The sequence below is a fragment of the Cebus imitator genome, unplaced genomic scaffold (genome assembly GCF_001604975.1).
Source record: "Cebus imitator isolate Cc_AM_T3 unplaced genomic scaffold, Cebus_imitator-1.0 Scaffold39, whole genome shotgun sequence".
NCBI classification, from domain to species: Eukaryota; Metazoa; Chordata; class Mammalia; order Primates; family Cebidae; genus Cebus; species Cebus imitator.
In genome coordinates, this window is record NW_016107354.1 from 5,559,151 (window position 1) to 5,585,776 (window position 26,626).

Genomic DNA, 26,626 nt, shown 5'->3' on the forward strand with positions numbered 1-26,626 from the left:
GGAGCCAAGGTATGTCCTGGGTCCAAGATAGAAGCATGAAAAAAGTAATGCCTAACTCTACTGTGTAGGGAATAGTTTTTTTTTTTTTTTTTTTTCAAAGGCTTCATATAGGAAGGACCTGAGATCTGAGTCTTGAAGGAACAGAAGGAGTTCACAGGCAGACAGTGGAGGAAAGGGCATTCTTGGTAAGGGGCACAAGCACATCAAGGTGCATGGAGCCTGCATTCTCAGTATGCTTGGCAGTGGATGTGGGAGGTAGGAACAGGAAACGTTATGAGTTACAATGCTGAGGAGATCAGCAGAGGACAGACAGCAGAGAGTCTCGAATGCTATGTTAAGTAGTTAGGAATCGTCTCTGGAAAGTGGAATCCACTAGAGGAATTTAAGCAGAAAAGTGACATGATTGAATCTGGGATTTGAGACTCAGAGAGTAGCATTCAAAGTTATAGGAGTAGATCTGATCTTTCAGATAAATAAATAAATAAATAGATTGAAGATTATTCCAGAGACAGTCAAAGAACTTCATAGCCTCTGGCCCAGGCTGGTCTTGTATCAAGTCATTATCATTATTAAAAACTAACTTATAGGAAGCACTTATTCAGAGCCACACACTCTTCTAAGCACTTTATATAGATTTGCTCATTTACTCCTCATAATAACCCCATGAGATAAGTTAACTGGAAAATGATGGGGCCAGGATCTGGACCTGGGATTTGAACCCAAGTCACAGGGCTCCAAAGCTGATAAGACTTCTCCACTCAGCCATGCAGCCCCCCTGCAATAACAGATAACATTCGTGAAGACTTAATAGGTATCAGGCGCCTTATTTGCACTATCTAATTTGGTCTTCATAACAACCTCATAACAGATGAGAAAATGGAGACACAGAGGGGCACATGCAAGTTATTTAACTCGCCCAAGTTGGAACAACTAATAAGTGGCCAAATTTAATCCAAGCATTCTGACTCGAAAGGCTGTGCATATAATAACTTTGCTCTGCTGACTCTGTAAGTTTTCCATAAATACTAGCTGAATCGATAGATGGGTGGTTGCAAGAACAATATTTCTAAGAATTGGCTTCTGCAGCCCCGAGATCCAAGCATCACCAGGCCAAACACCCAGATGGTGATTTTCCACTGAAGCTGAGGAGCAGAGTTGTAGTGCAGCTGGCTCCTACCCCAACTAGCCTGTTTCTGTAGCCTGATCCTTTCAGGGCAGGTGGGCATCAAAGGCTGCAGGGACTGGGTAGGACCAGCCTACAGCCCCCTCATTGGCCTGGCCCCATCAAAGGCACCTGTGCCAGGCTCTGCTCCACTCCAAGTCTGGGCAGATCAAAGGGCCCCGCACAGAAGTTGGGTTTCTGGGCAGCTCCAGTCCTGATCATCAATTGTCACTTTGGCAGTGACAGCAGAGTCCGACATGACAAGACTGCCACAGCCAAGGCTCCTGGGGCAGACATCAGAGCATAACTCCAAAGGCCAGGAAGCTGTCTGAGGCCCCTCTGGGCCTGCACCCCTGGTGGGAAGAGAGGGAGGAAGCAGAGAGGCCCCTAAGGAAAATGTCTGGAGCAAGATCACTAGAGTAATGTTGATGCAGGCAAGAAACCTGACCTCAGCATTTATATTCTTGCCGTGGAACCATAATATCTGATAACTTCATGTAGCTGGGAAGAACTGTTGACATGCCCACATGTGTTCATTCTCACGCACACACATGCACAAACCTAAATATATTCACACACCTGAACCACTTGCACAGACATTATAAACATATCCCTACACATAAAGATTCTCACACAAACACAAACAAAATTACTCATGTACACATTCTCCTAATACTCATCATACTTGCCTACATATGTGTATGGATATATACACACAGCATTACACATACTTACAGATGCAAATACATAACCACACACACATGCTTGCTTAGTCACTGGGCATACATTTTGTAATATATTCTGCCAGTTTCCAGGGTCTAATGCTAATATTTTCCTCTCAGAATGATGAGAATCATCCTCATAAACAGGCTTTAAGTGCAGGAATAGCCTATCACATAGATCCGGCTGCCAGTCATTCTCCCACTCCTCTGCAGAAAAATCTAGACGAAATGTCCCAAATTGTACCAAAAAGGATTTACATTAGCTCTTCGAGGGGATTTCCTGCCAATAAGAGCTATTAAAAATATCAGCATGCTAGGATTCTGTTTATTGAGGAATATTTGGTTTCCAGAAATTTGAACCAATTGGAATATCAATTTTGCCTCAGTTGTATTCTCTGAATGAATGTATGTTCTGAATCAATAATTTTTTTAAAAAAATATAATGGCCTAGCTATAAATCAGAGGAATTTGTTATAATTTGGGGAGCTGAAAATGCTTTAGTTTAAATGGCAATTAACATCAGAGTTCAGTTTCATTGAAGGTTTAACAAATGAACCTAATTAGGGTATTTGAGTTAGGGTAGTGTTCAAGCACCTTCTTGCTCATGATAAAATCACATAACTGAGAAAAGTAGCATGGGGTGCTTTGAAACCACCATAGGTATCATCTCCTCCAGGAAGTCCTCCCTGACCCTTCCCTGCCTAGACTGGTATGGGCATTTGCAGTGGACAGTGTGTGGTGTGTCACCCAGTCACCCTTTAGGACTCAGGCTCTCACCCCCTGGGCTGCCAGTAGTATTGGGTGCTATTGAGTCACAGGAGAATCTCTCGCCAGGACTTGCTCAGCAAAAAGAAGCCACCTCACCCATGGTTATGCCTCATCCCTGGGGCAGTGCCCCACTGATAATGGCTGGTTGATGTGGGGCTACAAAGGTCTGGCCCTTTTGCTCAAATGGGACTATTAGACAGGGTTGTTCCAGTTCCTAAGCTTCCTGTGTAGTCAGCTGCAGCCTCTGTTGTAACTGCATCCCAGCACAACTTCTCTGTCTCTGGGCTGCATTCACCCCTTCAAAGGTGTTGTTTCTAAGAATGCACCCCAACAAACCTCCTGCACTCAAATCTTAAAAGGCTTAGAAACTGTCCCAGCAAACCTGTCCAATGGCAGCATCTTTCCTCAGTGTGCCCACATTTTTGTGTATTCCTCTCCTTTTCTCACAGCCAATACCTAAATGTCAGCAAATGTATTAAAGAAATATCCCTAATCTCATCTCTCATTGCCTCCTTAGCTACTGCTCTGGTAGCAGGCACCATGACCTCTCCCCTGGCCCATTTGCCATAATCTCCAAACTGGCTGCTCTACTTCTGCTCTTAACTTTCACAGTCTATTCACAGCACAGTTATGGGCTAACCCTGTCAAAACAGCATTTAGTCATGTCAATTCTTTGCTCAAAATCTTTTTGTGGCTTCCAATCTTTTTAAAAAACATCCAGAGTCCTTACCGTCCCTGCTGGACCTCCATCTCCATGACCTGGCCCTTTTCTCTCTCTATGTCTTCCTCTGCTCCTTCATCCTCCCTCATTCATTCCCCTCCAGCCCTGCTGCCTTTCCTGCTGTTCTTTCACCACACAAGGCCTGCTCCTGCCTCAGGATCTTTGCACTTGATGTTCCTCCTCCCTGGACTCCTGGTACTCATTCCTTCACCACATTTAATTTTCTCCCACAGTCATTTGTACTCTTGATTCAGCTCTATATGACATGACCCAGCACAGACTACCCTGGCAGATGGTGGCTGATTCTAGGCAAGGTGATAAAACTCATGAGAAGATAAACAACACCTGAATGAGACACAGAAAACATCTGTCTTCCTTTTCATCCAGATTTTACCAGTCGCCAAAACATTTGGATTCTGATCCTCGAAGCTCTCTCTAATCTACTCCCTCATTGCCTCCCCTACTGCCACTGTCATGATCCAGACCTTCAGAATCCTGTATGTATAACAGAATAATACTTTGGAATATTAACCCCAGTGCTTTTGTTCCCGCTATTATTTCTACGCATCCACGGCCTTTCTTGCATTAAAACTAGAACATAAAGCATGAGTATCCATTGCCTCAGAGAAAGGTAGCTATAACAGAAATACAAAGAGAAACAAGCAAATTAATTATTGATGCAACAGCCAAAATCCTAGCCTGAACAATAGACTAGAAAGAATACTTATATAAAGCACAAAATTTAAAGAGCTGATAGAATTGGCAGATAGAGAGAAAATTAATCAAGTGAACACACGTGTGGACCTCTGAGAAGGGTCTCTGTCCCCTGCCTGACTAGGCTGAGCCCGAAGTTGGGAAGCAGGGGATATTTCTCCCCTTTATTTCAAGGATCTGAAAACAAAGAGAGCCTGTGCTCCACTTTCCATCTTCAGCCTGGAAAGACGGCAACCTCCAAAAGTCTCCTGTTAGCTGCTAAGGAGCAGAACAGGAAGGTTAGGTGTAGTTGCTTCGGACATCTAGGCTTAGGGCCTAATTCAGACCTATTGTATTTCCCACAAAGCATAGCTGGAGAGTCCTCAAAAAAGTAGGGTCTAGACCTCCCTGCCTAGAAAATGAAAAGGCTACATGATGATCTTAGTGAAAAAGTGACCAGGAGGACCCTGGATGTCACAGTATGAATAGACGATAGACCTCGCCTGCCCCCAACTCCAACTCTCATCCATCCTCATTCCATGGCTTGATGCTATATAATCCCTTCCTCATGTAGAACTTAGAGGCTACCATGGGGAGAAGGAAGAGATGGAGAAATACTGGAACTAAGATTAAATATCCACCAACACTGGTCTTGGCTTCAAGTTTATAGAAAATCCGCTTCCTTTTTGCACACCTGATCTTGTGGGTTAGGAGATTATACCAGCTACCTGAAACTATTGCAATACAGTCCTAACTGGTTCCTCAAACACTACTTCTAGTTCCTCCAGTCTACCCCCAGCAACCAGAGGGAACTTTTGAAAACATGGATATAACCACACCTTCACTGGTGAGAAATCAGGCTTTCAAGTAGGCAGATCTGTATTCACATCCCAGCTCTGCCATATGTCAACTGTGTGACCTCAGGCAAGTTACCCAACCTTTGTTAGCCTCATTTGCTCATTCCATTATGAAATGAAAGAATCCCAGGGCCACCACAGTGAATGCCATTGCAATTCCATGAGATGATGGAGGTCCTGCCTGGCACAGATTAGATATTCAGTTAATATTGGCTGGTCCTTACTGTATCATGGTGTTAATCACCTCTTTAGCTTTGTGCATGTGCTCCTCCTCTCCCTCCTCCCAAAAGAAAATCAGAAACCATCTCCTCTATCAATTTATTCCTTGAGGCATAAGCTGGGCTGCCTTCCTCTGTCCCCACAGGGCAGGTTTAGGGATTTCTTAGTGGTATACCTTCAGTCTTCCAAGCTCTGTTTAATCATAGCATTCATCACGTATCATCTGATGACTTCTTCATGTTCTTCAAAGGCCAGAAATAATGCTTGATCTCTGGGCCTCCTTTTAACCTTGAGTACCCCTTACCCTGGGAGTGCCCAAGGGGCGAGAGAAAGCTCTTCTTAAAGGAAACGGGTAGGGGAGGGGTCGGAGGTCAGGTGGAGGAAGAAGTGAGCTTGCAGTCTTGCCCATGATACCTATAAGAGTCCTCCAGTCTGACCCGTAGGCCTAAGGCAGATTGGATCCCAGCAGGCTGGGACACAGGGTTTCCAGGTCAACTTTTATCTTCCCACATGGTATATGTCCCTTTGATCCTTGAGCAGATCAAACAAAGCTCACTAATCAATGGTTTCCCTCCCTGCCTTTCAGAGCAGATCCTCAAACACAGCCCATATCTCTCCCTGCTCCCCACCCACCCTCCAGTTTTTCAGCCAGAGTCATTTGCTCTAAGGCCCAGACCATGGCCCACCTATCACGGCTACCCAAGTAGTATAGGTATGGTTGTCTGTTTAATTTCTTTAATTCAAATAGCACTAGAAAAATTTCAGGACTCACTCACTGATACATCCTGGTTACTTACCTCTTGTCTAGGCCCTTGGGAAAGGGTGTATTGATGCATCTACTATGATTGCCTGGTTTTCTTGGTCTTGGAAGCACCTAGTAATGAAAGAACCCAGAGAAAGATAAGCAGGGCCAGGGGAGCCAATATGAATTTTTCTGAGCCTATTTCTTCCTTTATGTAACTGGAATATTGTTTCCTCCCCCACCTACCTCGCAAAGCTGAAGTGAGGATTAAAAAAGTTAACGGCTCTCAAAGTCCACTGGGAAGGATGGAGTTCTAGATACATACTATTGGGTTCCTCTAGTACTTACATATTGCAAAAGACTTGGATAAAGCTTCAGAAAGAACTAGGGTGACCAATCTTCCTGGCTTGCCCAGGACTGAGGGACTCCTTGGGATGCTGGAATTTCTGTGTTAAAACCAGGAAAATCCAAGGCAAACTTAGTTGAGCTGGTCACCCTACATAGAGGTAGCACTTAAAGAGTGTCTATGCTGGGCTACATGGTGTCCCTCCAAAACTCATATGTTGAAGCCCCAGTACTTTAGAAAGTGACTGTATTTGAAGATGGGCCCTTGAAACAGGTGATTAAGTTAAAAGGAGGCCATCAGAGTAGGCTGTAATCCAATCTGACTGGTGTCCTTACAGGAAGAGGAAATTTGAAGAGAAAAGGGGGCACCTGGGATGAGCACACAGTGAGAAAAGACAGTGTGAAGGCATGGCAAGAAGACAGCCAGCTGCAAGCAAGGAGAGAGGCCTCAGAGGAAACCAACCCTGCTGACACCTTGACTTTGGACTTCTAGTCTCCAGAATTATGAGAAAATAAATTCCTGTTGGTTAAGCCACCAGCCTGTAGTATTTTGTTATGGCAGCCCTGAGCAAACTAATACAGTATCCTTGAAGAAAGAAGAATTATAAAAGCTCACAGTTATGAGCAGTAAATTGACATATTAGTAACTCATTTAGTCTTCTCTTCACAGGAACTCTCTTTGAGAGCTATTATCATTTATCCCCATTTTAAAGAGGAGAAAACTGAGGCACAAGAGGTCAAGTAACCTGCTTCAGAGTCATAACTAGTAAAGGACAGAGACAGTTTCTTAACTCTTAGTCCCCTAGTAAGCAAAGCCCAAGGCTAAAATGCTGACATTTAGAAGAAGCAAAACCAGGGCCTTGAGGATAAGGCCCAGGGGTGGTGAGAATGAGTTGAAAAGAGAAATGAGGCAAGAAAAGATGCAATGTGATGCACAGCAGCTGGCCACTACCTCCCTGTGATTCTCCCTGAGACACAGCAGCTTGCTGGGTAGGTAAGCTGCAGGACTTAGAATTTCTCTGGATCATTTGCAAGGAGAAACCACATTTAAGGCTGGTGGAGAAAGGAAGAGGAGAGAAGGGAAGGAGCTGTGGAATTAAGTTTGCTTACATCTGCCTCCATGTATATTATAAGTTTGGCCTAAAGGTTTCTCCATACATAGTGAATTGTAAACTAACTTTATATGTAAATAGACTGTAACCTACTCTTGTAACAAGTAGCAGAGTCTCAGCCAACCGCAGGCAGCTGACTGTTCAAAGCAGGTTCAAATAAGGCAAAGGCCCAGCTGTAACCAATCCAGCTGTTTCTGTACCTCACTTCTGGTTTCGCTAGGTCACTTTCCTTTTTCTGTCCATAAATATTCGACCATGTGGAATAGCTCTGAACCTATTCTGGTTCTGGGGGCTGGCTGATTCGCAAATCGTTCTTTGCCCAATTAAACTCTGTAAAGTTTAATTTGTCTAAAGTTTTTTCTTTTAACTGGGTATTTATGTATTTGGCTCCTTCTTTTTCCCTTTCCCTTTCTCACTGGTCAGGGTGCCGCCATGGGAAGCTAACTCCCCTGCACTTCCATCATCCAAGGCCCACACCGAATGTCTATGGAACCTACAGCAAGGATACCAAGGAAGGCTGCTGTAGAAAAGCTGTGTTTCCCAGAAGTCACATGTTGATGCCTTAACCCCTAATGCGATGGTATTTGGAAGCAGGGCCTTTGGGAGGTAATTAGGTCATGAGGATGCATCCTTCAGGTTAGGATTAGCATCCTTATAAAAAGAGACTCCCCTCCTGCCTTCTGCCATGTGAGGACACTGCAAAAATGTGGCCACAGCAAGGAGAGCCCTCACCAAATATCAAATTAGCCAGCACCTTGATCTTGAACTCCACAGCCTCCAGAACCATGAACAACAAATCTCTATTGTTCATAAACCACTACATCTATGATATTTTGTTGTGGCAGCCAAAACTGATTAAAATGCAGCCCAACCTAACTAGAGTCCCAAACACTATATATCTAAACATTTAAATGTTACGCATCAAGGAAACAAACTTGATGAACTTATAGAATGTTTTCACTCTTTCATGTTATCAAATGCAACTTCATAATGACCTGAAAGGCCATATTACCCGGTGTTTACCTGGAGATAGGCATTCTGGGGTGTCCATGAGAGGCACTTCTCAAGACTTTGAACTTAGCCATCCCTCCTGCCTGGTGAATTGTGTCTTCACTCCTCAGAGCAGGGCCTTGTCTTTTTCTTAGGAGGATAATCATAAAAGTAATAAATAAACACTCCATGTTTATCACATTAAAGAAAGAAAGGTAAACACACACCAAAGAATGTGTTTTCATATAAGACATACTCAGAAATATTGTCAGCTTAAGCTGAAGAATAAGAAAGCTGAGGCTCAAGAAGGGAATAGTAAGGTGGAGGTGATAGAGCCCAGGGTTTGACTCCAGAATCCAAGTGTATTTTAATCACAGCACATTGAGGCTATCCATGGTGGCACTAAATTATGTCCGTTCATTTGGACAGGCATTTATTAAGAGTATTTCTGTGCCAGGCATCGATTAGCTGCCAGGATACAGATGTGGACAAGATCCATATCTGCTGGATTTGCTCACAGGCCACGGGGGAGATGGGCAGGTGAAAGTAGCAGTTGAGCAGTGCCAGGAAAAAAGGCTGCAGGGTATGTAGTGAGGACCCAGAGGATGGTCACTGGGAGATGATGACATTTGACCTTCAAGGCTGAGTGGGAAGCGACAAAGAACAGAAGAAAGAAGGCCCTAACAAGCAGGAGAAACAGAGTGTGAGCAGGTCAGAAGGAGCAGCATGATCCTGGAGCTGCTTGAATTCCTGTGAACTTGGAGCATAGGTGAAGGTTTGAGGGTGTGATATCAGGCCTATGAAAGCCTGGTTAGATATGAGGGGAACCCCTGTCATATTTTGAGCCAGGAAATGACCAGATCAGAGCTGTACTGTAAATCTGAATCATGCACCTTTCACTTTGTACTAAAATGACCTCTTCCCTTGTCTCTGTTCCCAGACCCTGTCTTGGAGCTCCTTGGGGACATGTTGTATTCACACGATTCCCCCAGTGCCCTGTATAGTGCCTGGTATTCATTTGCTAAATGAGTGAATGAATGAATGAATGAACAGACTCTGCTACCTGGTTGTATTCTGCTATTTTGGTTTCCTCCTTTTTTCCTGCACTGTTCCTGATTTTAGTTGAGGATTAAACATGGGCTCTGCACACAGGCCCTAAGGCTGTGAGTCTGTGTGTGTATGTTTTACATCAGCCAAACCAAATAAACAAACACATGGCAGAACCCCAGGCGTGCGACTCCCTTACTTGGCACAGCCAGCTGGCACGTGGCTGCCCCTCCCCAGCTTCCCAGCACCTCCCCCTGGAGTCAGGATGCTGCCTAGAGGCTTGACTGTGGATTTGAGAACCCCTCCCTACTTCCACTGCAGCAGCAGCAGGACTCCAGGCACATGCTGATAGCCTCCATTTTAATTACCAAAAATTTAAATCCACTTCCGTTTTCAAACTCTTCTGAGAATTGGTTGGTAGCCCCTATGACAACAGGGGCTCTTCTAACAGAACAAGGACCACCGGGGAGAAGACAGGAAGATAACCCCACCCTCACTCTCCAAGTATGTTCCTGCTCCACTACACTCATTCCAACTGGGCTAAATGTCCGTTCTTACTGACTGATCCAGGTAACCTCTAGAGTTGGGTGATTCTGGGAAACTCTAGGGGTTACCTAGTTTTAGAAGGAAACTCTAGGATCAACACTGACTTATCCTACCTGGATCAGTCAGTGCTCAGCTCTTCAAGCGTCCCAAATCAAAATCAATGTTCTCAGTACTCATCTCTACCTCAACTGTTGAGGTGAATTTCCCCAAATCAGTCAGTTACAGCCCCATTTCCAAGGGCGCCAGTCACAAAGGGAGCCTAATTCTACGCTCCTTCCTTTTCCTCACCCCAGTCATATTCACCGGACATGGACTAGTTTACCACCAAACAGCTTTACCTGTCTGCATCTACCCTTCCATCCCATCTACTGCTACTGTCCTATTTCATCTTCTCATCTCTCTGGACTTTTGTGAAACTGCCTCCTACTGGTCTCCTGGACTCCAGTATCTTCTTTCTCTAATCTTTTCAGCCACCATGTTGATCTTTCTATACTATTGATTTCACCTGGCCACTCTCTTGCCAAAAAACAAAGGAAAAAACCTCAAATGGTTAGGAGAGCAGACATCATGCGTTGTTCTTCAATCATCATTCTCCACTGGTAATATAACTTTCACATTTTGGGTGGCTATTAACAACAAACATTGTTTCTTCCAACCTCCTCTGAGCAAGGTGTGGCCATGTGACTTACTCCGGTTATAATAAATAGGATTTACATAGAAATGGAGTATGCAACGTTAAGCAGTGTCCTTAAAGAGTGATAATGTGCCCTTTACCTTCTTTCTTCCTTTCTGCAGGATGGAATACAAATGTGATGGCTGGAGCTGGAGTAATCATTTTGGGTCATAAATGACGTTAGCAGTGGAGGTCATGAACAGCAAGATAGAAACAAACCATGGAATACCACGCAAAGCCTGGCTGTTTCTTTCAGACTTTCACATGAGAAAGAAAGAAACTACAGTTCTTGTTAAGCCACAGGTATTTCACGATTTTCTAACACTCCAGCTGATCCTAATTTTAATTAATTATCACCTACAGCAGGGACTACAACATAAATGCCACCAGGAGCCAAATAGGCAACATAATTTAGTGCTGCCTACAGAGAGCCAAAGACTAGAAATGTGTTTATTATTCATTCATTTTTACTTATTTAGTCATTCATTTTTTCATTTAACAAGTATTTACAAAGCTGCATTATGTACCAGGCACTCACAGGTATTGAGAAGGAAAAGATGAATGGACTCGGTCCTTTCATAGAGCAAATCTAGGTCTGGTTGGGGAAGACAACATTTTAAATAGATAAATATAGCTATGAGACTGTGGTAGCTGACCTTACAAATAGCAATAGAAGCAAAAAAGGGACTGAAGTCCATTCTTAAATCTGAAAACAAAAACTTCACGAAAGAGGTAACCTCCTTCTCAGAAAATAGGCAAAGAAGGGAATTCTGGATAAGCAAAGGCTAGGAGGATTTCATTCCCTGATGTTGCAATTCCTTTCCCTTTCGAATAATTGCCAATAATTTTGTAGAATACGGCCCAAGTGGGCTTCTCCTTCACTCTCCCTCCCGCCCAATACATCCTGCCCTCCAGAAGACAACAGGGAATGGCATAATTGCAGCCTAAGGAGCACTAGGATTTGGTTGGGGTTAGTTCTCCAGCCTTTATTCTCACTGAGTACTTCACTGGATCTGATAATACTGGGAAATCATAGCTCCTTCTTGACAGCACCACACAACACACTAGCAGACCTGATGTTTGGGGTCTGCAGGCATGTCTAAGAGTCTGACACATAGTAGGTGCTTAGTTGAATTTTGATGAAAAGAAGTCTTTCTGGGGGTTTTTGTCTTTCTGCTCCAACACCTGAAGTCAAATGTCCTAGAATTTTCAGTGGTATTCAAAATATGTCACAATCCAGTATTGTACAGGATGGACTAATCAGGTCAGAAATGGGATAAACAACCCACTTGGTATGTGGACCCACCATACATCCCTCCTGCCTGGAGGAGGATCTTCGAATTACAGCATAAAAGTGACTTACTTATCTGCATTTTTTATTAGCATTAAAAGAGAACTGTTCAAAGCAGGAATCACAAAAGCACAGGAACAGGTGGTGCCCTCTCACTATCTTTCACTTTGCACTCGTTGCTACTTAATCTTCAGATGCATCCCTGCTCAAATTTTACTGGAGTTCAAGGGAGTCAGAGTTCCCAGGGGGCAGGCATGGTGTGAATTTGAGCCTGCAGCAGATCAAGCCATCATGGGCCTCCCTGGATTCCCAACAGGGCTCAGAGCCCAACTCCTGGCACAGTGGCCCTTTACATTCTTCAAAAGGAGCAGCAAATCCCTGCTGCAGACTCAGCATGAGTCTTCTGTCCACATCCCCTTTCCATCTTTTACAAAGTCGTACATTCCTAACTGTCCTAAACATGTGTTCCACTAGGAACACGTACCTGGCATATTTTCTTCTCTGAAGTCCTTTCCTCATGGGAAAACTCTCTTCAAAGAATGTCTTAAGAGAATAGAAAACAACAAGGCTGAGTGGCATTTGTCAGCCGATAAGGGCCTTAGAAATAACTTCTCCAGCTGCTCATTTCTAAAAGCGGAAAGCTGAGACCCAGAAAACTGGAGTGGTTTGCCTAAAAACACACAGAACACTTTCACAAAATTCTTCAGCAGTTTAAAGTGTGTGTACTTTCCAATTCTTTTCTCTGCTTATACCTTGTAAATGTATTTTGAACAGACGGAGCCGTTATCCACCACACTTAACCCCAGGCACACACATAGTCGTCAGGGTACAGGGACTATTTAAGGGTTAGAGCTTTCTGGGGGCCTCTTTGGACCAAGTATATCAGGAGGCCTGAGTGACTATAGAAAGCCATGTGGAAGGGGGAGCTGGAGAGGGTCCTAGAAGCTACAGAGAGCCCAGGTGATAGGAGGGGGCTGGGCTTTTCCTCCTTGGTTTGAAGCTTTGAACCTCTTGGGCCCAGTAGGTGGGCAGAGGGTTGGGAGCATTAGCATTTGTTTTTTCACTTTGATCCTTTGTCTTTTAAGTGTTGTGGAAGATCTGGCTGGCTGGAGCCTGACTCCTCCAAAAAGAAGGAGGGGGACACCTTGATTGATCTGAAGAAGAAAAAGAGCATGAAAATGTGTCTTCAATAATAGGAAACCCATTCTCTTCTTAAGCCCATTAACTGACTCATTCTTGACTCCATGCAAGTCATCTCCTTACTCTTCCTGCCTCTCAATTTTCTTCATCTACAAAGTGGGAGAGGGTTGGACCAGTCCAGTGATTTTTCAAACTTCACCTTTTAGCATCGAAACCTCATCTTTTTTCTTAATTCATACGCAGAAGCCCAATACTCAAAGCAAAGCACAGCTGCACTGACTGAAGCTGGAGAAAAGGATCTCAGCCTATTTGGCCCCCATCCTGAGGGCAGCTGACCCCCAAGACAGCAAGGAAGCCCTGGCAACACAGTTAAAAAACCTAGATGATATTTAAGGGCCCTTTTTGTTCACCTTTATAATTCTAGATTTATCACATAGAAAATTGATTCATGTGTAGTTGTTCATTCCATGTATCTGTAGGAGGAGAGAAAATCCGGAGCCTCCTATTCCACCATCTGGCTGATGTTACCACCCCTTATAATTCTAAAATTGCCAGGCAAGGTGGCTCATGCAAGAAACCCCAGTGCTTTGGGAAGCCAAGGTGGGAGGATCACTGGAGGCCAGGAGTTAGAGACCAGCCTGGGAAACATAGTGTCTCTAAAATAATTAAAATAAATTCTAAAGCTAAGCCCTACGAGTTAGGCAGGGCAGGGACTCTAGTCCAGTTGTATAAATGAACTGATTAAAAGTCAGAAATAAAAAATGGTTTACCCAAGATGTAGGAGAGACTCTGTTTTATCTTCCTTTTAAATCTTGTCTCCTGCCCACGCATGGTGTCTCAAGCCTGTAATCCCAGCACTTTAGGAGGCTGATGTGGGTGGATCACCTGAGATTAGGAGATGGAGGCCAGCCTGGCCAACATGGTGAAATCCCATCTGTACTAAAAATACAAAAAAAATTAGCAGAGTATGGCACATGCCTGTAATCCCAGCTACTCGAAAGGCTGTGGCAGGAGAATTGCTTGAACCTGGGAGGCAGAGGTTGTAGTGAGCTGAGATCAGACCACTGTATTACAGCCTGGGTGACAGCGTAAGACTACATCTTAAAAAAATAAAATCTTGTCTTTGTTGTGCCTTCACGTAGAGATCATGCACTCTAGCCAAATAGAAATACTTAGCGCTCCCCAAACATGCCATTTTCTATTATTCCTCCACATAAATGTTCTTTCTTCTACCTGCCATGCAATAATTTATATTCTCATCAGACTATTGAAAATGGATATTTATTTTTAAACTGGGTTTAAGGGCACCCCTCCTCTGAAGACTGTCCAAAATTCTGCACCCTTTCCTTTGTGCCTGCATAACGCTGTAAAGATGCTTGCATCATAATGCATCACCCAGAGGGCAATAGTTCATTACGGCTGCTATAATAAAATGCCTTAAGCTGGCTAATTTATAAACAACATAATATTTTGCTCACAGTTCTGGATGGCGAGAAGTCCAAGATCAAGGTGCCAGCCAATTCAGTGTCTTGTAACTAACTGCCTGTTCCTCATACACAGTGCCCCCTATGTGTCCTCACATGGTGGAAGAGGCAAACAAAGTGTCCCTGGGCCTCGTTTATAAGGGCACTAATCCCATTATATGGTTCAGATATTCATCCCCTCCTAATCTCAGATTGAAATATGATCCCCAATGTTGGAAGTGGAGTCTGGTGGGAGGTGTTTGGGTCATGAAGGCAAATCCCTCAAGAAATGCCCTGCCTGTAATAATGAGTTCTCACTTTAATAGTTTGTGTGAGAATAGGTTGGACACATTTGCTCCATCTTCACATTCCAACATTACTAAAGGCTTCCTGAGGTCTCACCAGAAGCAGATGCTAGTGCTGTACTTGTACAGAGTATAGAATTGCAAGCCAAATAAGCCTCTTTCTTTAGAAATTACTCAATCTTGGGTATTCCTTTATTGGACTAATACCCCCATCCAGGGGGGCTCTGCCCTCCGACCTAATCACCTTTCAAAAGCCCTACCTCTTAATACCATTGAATTGGGGATTAGGTGTTAGCATATGAAATTCGGGGAAATATAAACATAGAAGCCATACATTTTCTTTATATTTTATGGACTTTTCAGAATATCTTGTGCATAATAGATATTTACAAATATGTACCAAGAAAATAGATAAAGTAACGAGAGACATTGCTGGAACCAAGATGCTGGCCATCTATTACTACAGCTTCAACATTAAAACAGTCATGGAACAACTTACCTTGTTCTCTTTGGTGTTACCTTGTTTCCTCCCCCATGATATTTCCTAACAGCTCCAAGAAGCAAGGGCATTTTATATGTAAGACTCTCTTCAGCTTACTTAATACAATCAGTTCCATATGCCAAGGACAGATCAATGTGATCAGGACTCAAAACTCACAAGATAATTTCTCCCCAGGGAAGACAGTCAGTACAGTTTATATAGAAAGAATATTCACCCTTTGTATCTCTACTATGTGATAGATGCTTCATGCAAGTAGGGGGACCAGGTATTCCACATTCTTCATCCTTCCAGTTCTGTCTACTGCCACCCTCAACCCTCAATCTGAAAGAGAGGGCTGGATGTTTTGACACTTTAATTCATCACGGTATTGCTAACTGATTATCCCTATTTTATTAGCCTCATGTAAACTTCTCTGTAAATTACGAGATGAACCTTTGATGGCAGCTCCAATGATCCCAGCTTTCCAGTCTTTGTGCCTGTGATGGTTCACTGTATGTGTCAACTTGACTAGGCCAAGGAAGAACCAGACAGCTAGTAAAACATTTCTAGCTGTGTCTGTGAGGGCGTTTCTGAAGAGATCACGTTTTAATTGGTGAACAAAGTAAAGCAGACAGGCCTTTCCAGTGTGGGTGGGCGTCATACAATTCCTTGAGAACATGAATGGCACCAAAGGTGGTAGAAGAGTGAATTCCCTCTCTGCTTGAGCTGGGATATCCATTCTCTCCTTCCATTGGGCATCCGTGCTCCTGGTTCTTGTGCTTTCAGACTCACACAGGGACTTACAGCATCAGACCCTCAATTCTTAGGCCTTTGGATTTACACCACCAACTTTCCTGGGTTTCCAGCTTTCAGACAGCAGATTGTGGGACTTCTCATCCTCCATAATCTCATGAGACGGTTTCTATTATATATATTACAGAAATTGGCATAGATAGAAAGAGAGATAGACAGATAGATTAGATAGATAGATAGATAGATAGATAGATAGATAGATAGATAGATAGACAGATAGATAGATAGACAGGTAAAGTTTCCCTTTCCTCTGCTTTCAAGGTGAACTTGATAGAACTAGAAGAAAATGTAAGAAGGACAATTTTTTTAAAAACTGAGGGTTTTTTTTTTTTCGCACCATCTTTTGTGTTCCTGATTGCTTGGGAGCGATGCATACTCTTTCTGGTGATGAATTGAAAGCTCGTACGTTTCAGCCATCACAGCCTGATATTATTCTCATGACCGCCTTCAAAGCTACATCCCCACAATTTAGCGCTACTCACAGCACAAGAGGCCTTCGCTCAATGGTCTCTTGACATCTGCCTGCTTCCTGCAGACCAAGGTCTTGGGCCAGATGTGAGGGACAGGTACAGAGATAGAGAAAAGGTTATATTCAGATATTAAAGGAGAGAACTGAAGAATAGTTACCCTCAGTCTCCTTGGGAAGATGGTGTTTCCACCACTGAGATCTCTAATAGAGAGGAACAGAAAGAGGCATTGTCTATGGAAACTTGGTCAAGAGGTTGGTAAATTTTCTTAAGCCTCTTTCTACCCTATGATAGGCCAGAGTTCAGGTCTCCAAAGATTGTTGAGTTTACAGTATTTGCCAAGCACCGTGCTATGCTCTGGGGCATCAAAAGTGAACAGCCACATTCCTGTTCCCAAGGTTCTGGAGGCCCAGATATACTGAACAGGATAGGATGCCTGAGACCTTAGCACTTCCTCACCAGAATTATCAATGAAATTCTGAACTAAAAATGGCAGAGAGGGAATCAGCCTTTCTGGCTCCTTCATTCTTTTGTCCACATTCTTTGTTGTTCACTGATCTGGTCATGTTTTTATTTGAGAAATGAAACTATTTGCAGTGCATTCTCAGTCTTTCATCAGCAATTGCTCAGTTTCACTGACTTCATCAGCTGTGCTTACAATACTCAATTGTATTTACATTGCTTTAGCCTCTTCTGTCCTTGTTTGCCACTGAACCAGCACATAAAAATGCAACTCTAGTACAATGGAAACAGACTATGATTCTTTTCAATGATGTCTCTCATTAGTAACTGTGGCCCAAAGGAAGAATCAATTAAGTGAAATAATATATACAACATATTAAGATTGTGCCAGGCATATAGAAGGCACCAAATATATGTTAGCCATTATCATTAGAAATATATACGTATCTTTCAAATTTATGGTTACCTGGAAGAAGTCCCATTATTCAAAGTCCTTCTTGGCTCTCAACATCAAGTGGCCTCTTGACTATGGCAGCTGGGGTTTGGACCACCTGCTTCCGACTGCTGTTGGTTTCTCTGATTAGCATTTTCATTCCCATCTCGAGTGGGATATGTCTGCTCTTCACTCATTACCCCACCCTTACCTTGAACTGTCAATGGAGGCAGAGAAATGTGCATTACCCATTAAATTTTAATCATTCATTGAGGACAATGTAAGGTTGTTCCATTCACCACATGCTATGAGCACTTGCTGTGTGCTTTAAGCTGTGCTCAGTGTTGAAGCTATAGAGATAAATAAATCACAGTGCCTGTCTTTCAAACACTATAATATATAAACAAAGTGAAGCATATGAACTACAGTTGAGAATAAAATGTCCCCTTGCACTATGGCGAGTGTTTCTGGATACTCCTATTAACATGGAACTATCTCAACTACAAAGAAGACCTAGTAATATCTCTGATTTTTTCCACAATCAAAACAAAATAGTATTTCCTAGTATTGAAAGCAGGTGAGAGAATTGTTAAACAATTATTTTAACTCACTCCCTTCTACCTACTATGGGAAAAGTGCTCTTTTGCCCCCATTCATCTTGTGCATGGGGCATAATCTGTACTGGTAGAAGTAACAGTGTCTAAGTTCTGAGCCTAGGGTTTGAGTAACATTGTATGTTTCTGCTTACTCCTCTAAGATCTTCCAACATCCCCCATGAGAAGAGCATACCCCAGAAAACTGCTACTGGATAGCCTTTGTCCAAAGTAAGATGTGTGGGACAGAGCTGAACTTGACCCCAAGCCTGAAACACCCATCCCAGCCCCCTGTGGATGCATGTGCATCAATGTTAACTTTTTGTGTCCTAAAATCCTGTGGTTGTTTGCTACACAGCAAAAGCTGACTAATACTGTGTTCAAGATCCGTTTCATTTTGTCTACTCTCTTTAGCCTCATCTTTTTTTAGCCATACCAAACAACTCACCTCTTTCCAAACACACTGTGTTCTTTCGAATTTTCATGATGTTCCTCGTGGAGTTTCCACTGTCTGGAATTGTCTTCTTCATGTACTCAATGTTCAAAGCCAGGATAAAATTCTCAAATTTCACCCTTTGTGAAGACACTTTTCTCTCTCTATCCTTTTCTGAACCAAAACACAAAAACACACTCAGAAAAAAACTAATAACAGATTGCTAATTCATTCAGTCAGCATATAGTCAGGTGCCTACTTTACAGCATGGTTATGGGCTTCTTCCTCTATGTGCCTCCCAAGCTCTTTATCCATTATAAGCCCTCGTCACTCTACACTGCAATTGTCTGTTTAGAAGGCCTGCTTCCCACTAGCCATTGTCTCTTCTAGGGCAGAAGCTCTCTGTTTTATCTCTAGGTCTGGGTGTGAAGGATACCCACAAAGCAAATGTCTGTTGAATTCAATCTCCCTAAAAGCTTACCAGTTGACAGGTAAAAATAGCCAGTTCTCTGGTAGAAAGAAAAAGAGGTCAGAAGGACCCACAGCTGGGGCTGATGTTGCTTCCACCTGCAGGCCTGGACCTGCCCCAGTTCCAAACCAAATCTGACTAAGGCAGGAAGTCCTCAAGCATCTTCAGAATCCTGTCCAATGGGGCTTAATGTTGACTCTCTCTGTTTATTAGCCTCATCTGTGAGTCATTTTTCAGGCACTGAGTTCAGGATTTCACTGTTTTCCCCAAGTTGCCTCTGCATTGGTCTGGCAGGGCAGTGGTTTGTATTAACCATCAAGCTTCTGTGCTGCCCTCCCCATCACCTCGCATTAGCTAGGGCACTTCTAGAGAACTCATGTTTGGAGCTAAGACTTTTTGCTAAGTGCTTCCTGGTCCAGGACTAGCCCTTTTGGTTCCAAGTTCTGATAGATTCTCTAGCCACTAATTTCCTCTATGGAGCAAGAGGGACCTGCTTTGTTCTTGCTGACCCCTCTCCAGTTAGTGAAGTTCTGCTCCTGCTCCTCAACAGGTCTCTGGGACTTGCTCTCTATACTAGCTATCTCAGACTTTGACGATTGAGTATAAAATCTCCAATAGAGTTTGGTGACTACAATTACCACCAAACACTCAGCTCTTTGAGAGTAGGGACTTTATTTTAAAATATGGATGAGGCCTGTTTTCAATTTTCCACTGAAAAAAACATTGAATGAATAAATGAAAGGATGAATACCCAGCCTCAGAGCTCCCCTTCCATAGGGTAAGGGAACAATAAAGTGAACATAGCCATTTGAAATAGTTTTAAATCTCATGTTTCTCTCCCTCCTCTTCTTGTCTTGCTGATCCTAGCAATTCCCATCTCAGCCTAAGCTCCTGCATATCCATCACACTACCCCCAACACCCAATCCCCAGCCAGTTTCCCATCTTCACTCTTGGCACAAAGATAAATGGTCCTTGTGGAGTGAACACATGTGAACCATGCCTAAGTGGTGTTCCCATCTGATGAGGTCTGCAACCTTTGTCCTTAAGTCCTGTTCTCAATGGAAGCCCAAGAAAGATACTCCAAACATTTATACTCTGTCTCCAGGGCCAACTTTGGGTCTCAACTCTCCCATAAATAGAAAGGGTTGCACCATGGGCATTTTGCCTGTTTTGACAGGAGAACCTCTGCTTCTGCCTTTAGCCCCTGATTCTAATTCAGTTGCATCCCTTGCTCCACCCCAATCACACAGCACACCATCATACTGAGGTGGTTGAGGCAAGGGAACCAACTGGAGGAGGCTTTGGCAGAACTCAGAACTTCCCGATTGCTCACTAATGCCAAGGTCATCAGCCCAGGCTTACTGTTAAATTCCAAGATGGGACAGAGAAAGGGAGACAGCCTAGGAATCTTGCTCCCTCCCCTGGACTGCCGGTTGCTATCCTCAGAGTCCCCGAAACAAATGATTCTACTAGGAGCCCTCCATATAAGACCCCACCCCATGTAGAGAAGGGGAGAAAAGCCTAAGACTACATCCCAAGTCAAGCAAGAGGAAGGCCCTTTAGAAGTGACACCAGTGAGAGTTTCAGCGAGATACCAGGTGACATTTATCCTTCACTCAAGAAATAGCTCTGACTGTCTAAGTGCAGATTCAATCAGCTGCTGAGGATCCCCCAGCTCCAGGAGCTGCAGGGCTGGGAGTATGTCCCTAGGAAACAAAGTCGTGGAAGAAGAGTGCCTTTGAGACTCTTCTGAATCACCTAATCTCAGAATCTTGAGGATGAAAAGGACCAGAGAAAAATTGCCCAATCTAGCTAAACCCCTAAAACATCCAAGATCATTTTATTTTAGAAAACCTCAGTCAACAGAGACCTCGCTAATTCCCAAAACCATATACAATGTCTTCACACATTGCGTTCTCTCTTAAATTGAGCTGAAGCCTGCTTGCATGTCAGATAAAGTGTTAGACAATCTCTCAACTCCTCCATCTAAGCTCCCATTATGCCCTGGCTCTGCGGAGCCCAGAGTATCCCCAGATAGTCTAATAACCCTCCCCCACCCCCCCCAGTTTACTACATTTTTCTAAAACGATCAGGATCCTGTTTCTCTTTAAATGCCCCTTTGGGACTAAGAAGAGTGTGTAATAAGAAGATAAAGTTGTGAGTTCAGAAGCCCATTTTAGGTCATTAAAACACTCTGATGTCTTCAAGGAATTTATTTACACCCTAGCCAAAGGGGAAACATCACCCCAGCCTAAGTTTGCCAGTTCCCTCCAACTCTGGGTCAGTGCAAAGGACAGCTCCCACCTCACAGTGCTCCCTTCTCCCCCTCCTCCACAACTTCACGCCTGCACACACTTCTCATCTCTAACACCCCTTTGCCACTGGGGCTGCCTTTTGCTACATGCAAATTTCACATAAAATCCTTCAAATGAAAACAAGTACTTTTCATTTTGCTCCCATAAACAGACACTTTCTAAATATTTAGACATCTGTATATAATGCCCTTAAACTGTTTGTTCTGAAACATAAATAGGTATCTCCGTGTTTGAGTTAGTGTCTGATATGTTTCTCATTTAAGGAGAAAACATAAAAAATAATTGGAATAACTACAGCCAGGAACAATGCTTACACAGCATGTCAGTGTCTTTTATTGTGTCTTAAAGTAAAAGCCTCAGTTGTAAGAGTCTTTCTCCCCATCAAACAGAAACACAGCTCTTGTCTGCTAACCCTCCACAGGACTCAGCAGCCTCAGGGTAAGGGCGGCCAGCAAGCAGCCCCCACTTTAGAGCCTGATGTGCTGTCTCTTTCCATTTGCAGTGCCTAGAACAGTACACTGACTCCCCATTCCCCATCCCCAACTATTCATCGAAGGGAACAAATTTCTTTTTTAGTTACAAGGTGGGGAAATTGTGACCTCTTCCTCTGCCCACAAAGCAGGTGAGATGATGAAGAAGGACCCCAGAATGTGTAGATCTGCCCTTCAAGTTTTCTCTCATTAGAATCTTTACCAGAAAGGTCTGGGATTGTCCATTCATCATAAATGGGTCAAGAAGTTCAGTTGGCAGGGGCTGGAATTAGGGAGCCAGTTGGGATAGAGATCCAAGCCATTTTCTCCAATCAGCTTTTTACTAATTTTTTATCTCCATCTCTCTGGCTCCAGCAGCATTCTCAAATAGTTTGACCTATAGTATGAAGAGGTGTGGGATAAGTGTCTTTATTACCCTCAAGACCTTACTACCAAACAGGGTGTTTCCCAATCCCTGACACTCCCCTCTGAACACACAGATGAAATGTTATATTTTTACTGCATCCTTAAAATGAAGCTTACACAGATCCTCATTAATGAATGCTGCACCAGGATTCCTAATTCAACACTCCCTGTATCATCTTTAATAACCCTGCTGAATCATTATCTAGCCTCTGCTTGGACTGTCTGATGATGGGGATTAGAAGGCAGCCTTTTCCATTGTTGTACAGCTCTGGCTGTTAGAATTTTTTTCCAATAGGCTCAAATGTCCTGTAATGTTCATCCATTTGCCCTATGCATTTATTATTTCACTTATCAAGCACATAATGAAATTAAAGTATAAGACACTTTGTGCTTGAAATTAAAGTAACAATAAGGAAGCTTCTATTTCCAAGATCAGTTAGGAAAACAGACAGAAATGCCAGTTATTTCAGTTTGGTATGTAGATTAAGGCAGCAAGAATCCAGCAGAGTTATCTTCTGGAGTCTGAGAAGGGGCCAGCAGCTGAGTTCGCAGAGGACAAGGGCAAGCTGTGCAATGTGGCTGCCATAATAGGTAGGAAGCAGGACAGAACATCCTTGCAGATGCATTCTGGCCCCAGGGACCCCAAGACTGAGGAGAGCCAGGAACTCCATGAGAGTCCCAAAGCTTGCGGTAAAGGAGTGGGCCCTCCTCTCTGATTGGGGAACAGCTCCAGGATGGACAGCGATGCTTATGACTCATGTATTTCTGCCATCTGTCTCAACACAGCAGCCAGAGGGATCATTCTAAAACATTAGATCATGTCACTCCCCATTATATTACCCTCTGAGGGCTCCAGAGCATACAGAGGAAAAGTCAAAGAGCTTACAGCAGCCAGTGAGGGCTACATAATCCTGCCATTGTTACCTTCCCACGTGTTCTCTTAATCTTCTCCTGATTGCCTCCTCCTCTCAGCCAGGTTAGCTTACTTAATAGAATACTCCCAGCATGCTCCCACCTTAGGGCCTTGACACTGGCTGTTCCTGCTGCCTGAGATTCTTTTCCCTGGACATCTGTGTGGTGCACACCTTCCCCTCCTTTAAGTCTCTGCTTAATGTCATCTTAATAATCCCTCCGTGACCATGCCTTTTAAAGCAAAAAATTCCCACACCATATCCCTGATTCTCAACTCTATTTTTGTTTTCTCTTGACAGTTCTTATTTTCTAAAATATCTTATTTGATTTGTTTATTATGTCTATTTTCAATGTTGCCTCTCTCCCCTGCTCCATGGATGCACGCTAGAATGTAAGTTCCTGAGTACAGAGACTTTTCTTTGTTTTATTCACTGTTATATTTCTAACATCTAGAGCTGCACCTGACACAGAGTAGGTACTTTAAACATTTTGTCAAGTGAATGAATCAGTGGGAGAGCTCAAACCAAATACTGCTTTGATATTAAATTTGTCCTTGATTTCTTTTACAGCTTGTGGAGAACCAGGGTTTGACCAATAATTCACACACATCCACGTATATAGCAAACCTCTGTGACTCATTTAAACTCAAGTAGATTTATCCATTCATTCAGTATTCATTTAATAAACAATTATTTATTTCATTTTTTTTTTGTTTGTTTGTTTTGAGATGGAGTCTCACTCTGTCATGCAGGCTGGAGTCCAATGGCACAATCTCGGCTCACTGCAACCTCCACTTCCCAGGTTCAAGCAATTATCTTGCCTCAGCCTCCTAAGTAGCTGAGATTACAGGTGCTCACCACCACACCCAGCTAATTTTTATATTTTTAGTNCCCAAGTAGCTGGGACTACAAGCATGCACCACCATGCCTGACTGATTTTTTTTTGTTGTTTTGTATTTTTAGTAGAGACAGGGCTTCACCATGTTAGCCAGGCTGATCTCGGACTCCTGATCTCCTTATCTGCCTGCCTCGGCCCCCCAAAGTGCTGTGATTACAGGCATGAGCCAACGCACCAGGCCTTATTTATTTCATTCTAACAGATAAGCCTATTATTCTTGCCCCAACTTGGTTTCCTTTTTGGTACATTTATTGCCTGTTATAAGGGCTTTGACTTATGCTACTATGATGTAAAAGGAACCAGTGCAGTCTCTTTCTGGACAGGCAGGATGACAACTATTGGGTCCCAAAACCAAGGAAGCCCATTTCTCTATTACCCAGGGTGGCCTGATGCCTGTAATAACTCCATTAGCCACTTCTAAGCCATAAAGGCAAATAACCTCTCACGAAGATACAATATGTGAAGTTGAAGGGTCTCATGGGACAAATCCTATATAAGCCAAAGAGTACTTGAGTACGAGTCTTTTTCTTCTGTGAACTTCATGTTTTTCATCTGTTATCTTAGTCCATTTCTGCTGCTATAACAAAATACCTGAGACAAAATACATGCAGTAGTTTACAAACAACAGAATTTCTTTTCTTACAGTTCTAGAGGCTGAGAAGTCCAAATCAAGGCAAATGTCTGAAGAGGGCTTGTGTTCTGTTTCCAAAATGGCACCTTATTGCTGCATCCTTTGGAGAGAACAGATGCAGTGTCCTTGTAGGATGGAAGGGACAGAAGAGCCGACTAGTCCACTTGAACTTTTTTATAAGGGCACTAATCCCATTCATAATCACCCCCAGTGGGCCCCACCTCTTAATGCTTATCCTTGGAGGTTAAGCTCCAACAAATGAATTCTGGAGAGACACATACATTCAAATCATAGCATCCATACAGTGGAAACAAGAAGCATATCTACCCCATAGAGTTGTTGTGAGGATTAAATGAGATCATCTATTGTGTGTGCTTAGCAGAGGGTCTGGTTGATTATAAGGCTACTTGTTAGTAGCTCTGATCAGAAAGAGTCAAAATGGCACCTGGAGATATCTTAGTTCCATCAGTTCAAAATTTAGTCCACCTGCATCCTCACAGTTAGAAGGAATATTTGCAACATAACCCCACTGGGCCCAGAAGCCCTGGCCTTCAGTAGTTAGCGCTCCACAGCATTATCTCCAGGCCTGTGCTAACATGGCTTCTATGCATGAAACTCTGAGCAGTGTGAGACAGTGAATCTGTGTACATTTGCTCCTTTCTGTTGCTATCTTCTGAACCCTGCTCATATACGTTTACTGAGAATGCCACCACACATCCAATGTCGCCCAGCTGCTGAGCCAACCCTAAGAAAAACAGAAGAGACCAGACTCTTGGGCTTGGAATGAGTTGTGCCATCATAGACTTGGTATCCTCTCTTCCTGAGAGGAAACATGGCTTTACTTTCTCACCAACCTGTACGTTTATTTAAACCCCAATGGGTGTTTGTTGTAGGTTGAATTGTTAAGAAAGCAGACTGTAAGACAGTCTAGTACATAGGGTGTTTATTGAGAAGTGGCCTTGGGTCAAACCTGTGAAAGGGAGGGTGGAGGAAAAAGTCTAGCTGTGATGGAGGCCCAGGACAGCCTCAGGCCACCCGTTGGAAGCTATGGAGATAGGAGGGCCCTTTAGGGTTGTCCTAGTTGGGCCAAGATAGCCAGGACTTTATACTCCTGTACTGATCAATCACTAAATGTGGGATCCATGGGCAGGATGTGATCTTGGGAACCTTGGGCAGTCTATGAGAGGGGCAACAACTGAAGACCCTTCTGCCAGCAAAACTTTCAACAGCTGAGGCAACAAGTGCTTCACCTAGAGGAAACTATTTGCCGAGTATGCTGTCAATCCTATTGGGCTTTGGCCTCAGTTTTTTTTTTTTTTTTAAGCCTACCTCAAACACTAGCTTATTTGGCTGTGGCCCCAACAACTGTCCAGTTCTTCATGACCTTTCTCCTTGGGAAACAGAGTCACTGTACCTGCTCATTGGCTGGTGTCAGGCTCTGACTGGAATGATCACTTCAGACCTCAATGCCAGTACCTGTTGGACTTTGATTATCACTTGCTGCTTAGAAAGTACAGCTCCCTTTGTCAGCTGGGACCTCCTTGGACACTGACCCTAATTTCCATAACCATGGACTCCATGTACTGGGCCCCACTCAGGTCACAAAGACTCTACAACCAAGTCAAAATCCTTGAGCTTTGTCTCTGGTCAGAGGGACTGAGTTTAGGTTCCTTTCACCCTCAACATTTTTACAAGATGACAATATAAATTATAATAATATCAACATCTCTCATTTTTATGATACCTTATAATTTGCAAAGTGCTTTTTAACCTGTGCTTTCAGTTTTTTGCAGAACACTCCTAGAAGATAGGCATTATTCCTGTTCCCCTTCACAGCTGAAGATCGGGGTGACAGAGTGACTTGGAGTGCTGCCCCATAAGTGAAGTTGGGGACTAAATTCAAGGGCATTGAATCCCAATTCTTCATGCCCTGCCTACTTCCTGTTGCTTCAGTCACCTCAGCTTTGTATCCTACCCACCCTCTCCCCTTCTTTACTCTTTCATTTCCTCTGCTCAATCTCCTTTCT

General features: G+C 43.4%; 1 long non-coding RNA gene across 2 annotated transcripts in view; it reads left to right on the top strand.

The window, feature by feature from the left end:
- LOC108302195 overlaps positions 1-6,764 on the top strand; it is a 79,795-nt gene extending 73,031 nt beyond the window's left edge. For both annotated transcript variants that reach the window (XR_005199721.1, XR_005199722.1), the window contains 2 exons: positions 5,729-5,854; positions 6,568-6,764. This is a non-coding gene — a long non-coding RNA (uncharacterized LOC108302195). The remainder of the gene's footprint in view (positions 1-5,728; positions 5,855-6,567) is intronic.
- The last annotated feature ends 19,862 nt before the right edge of the window (positions 6,765-26,626 follow it).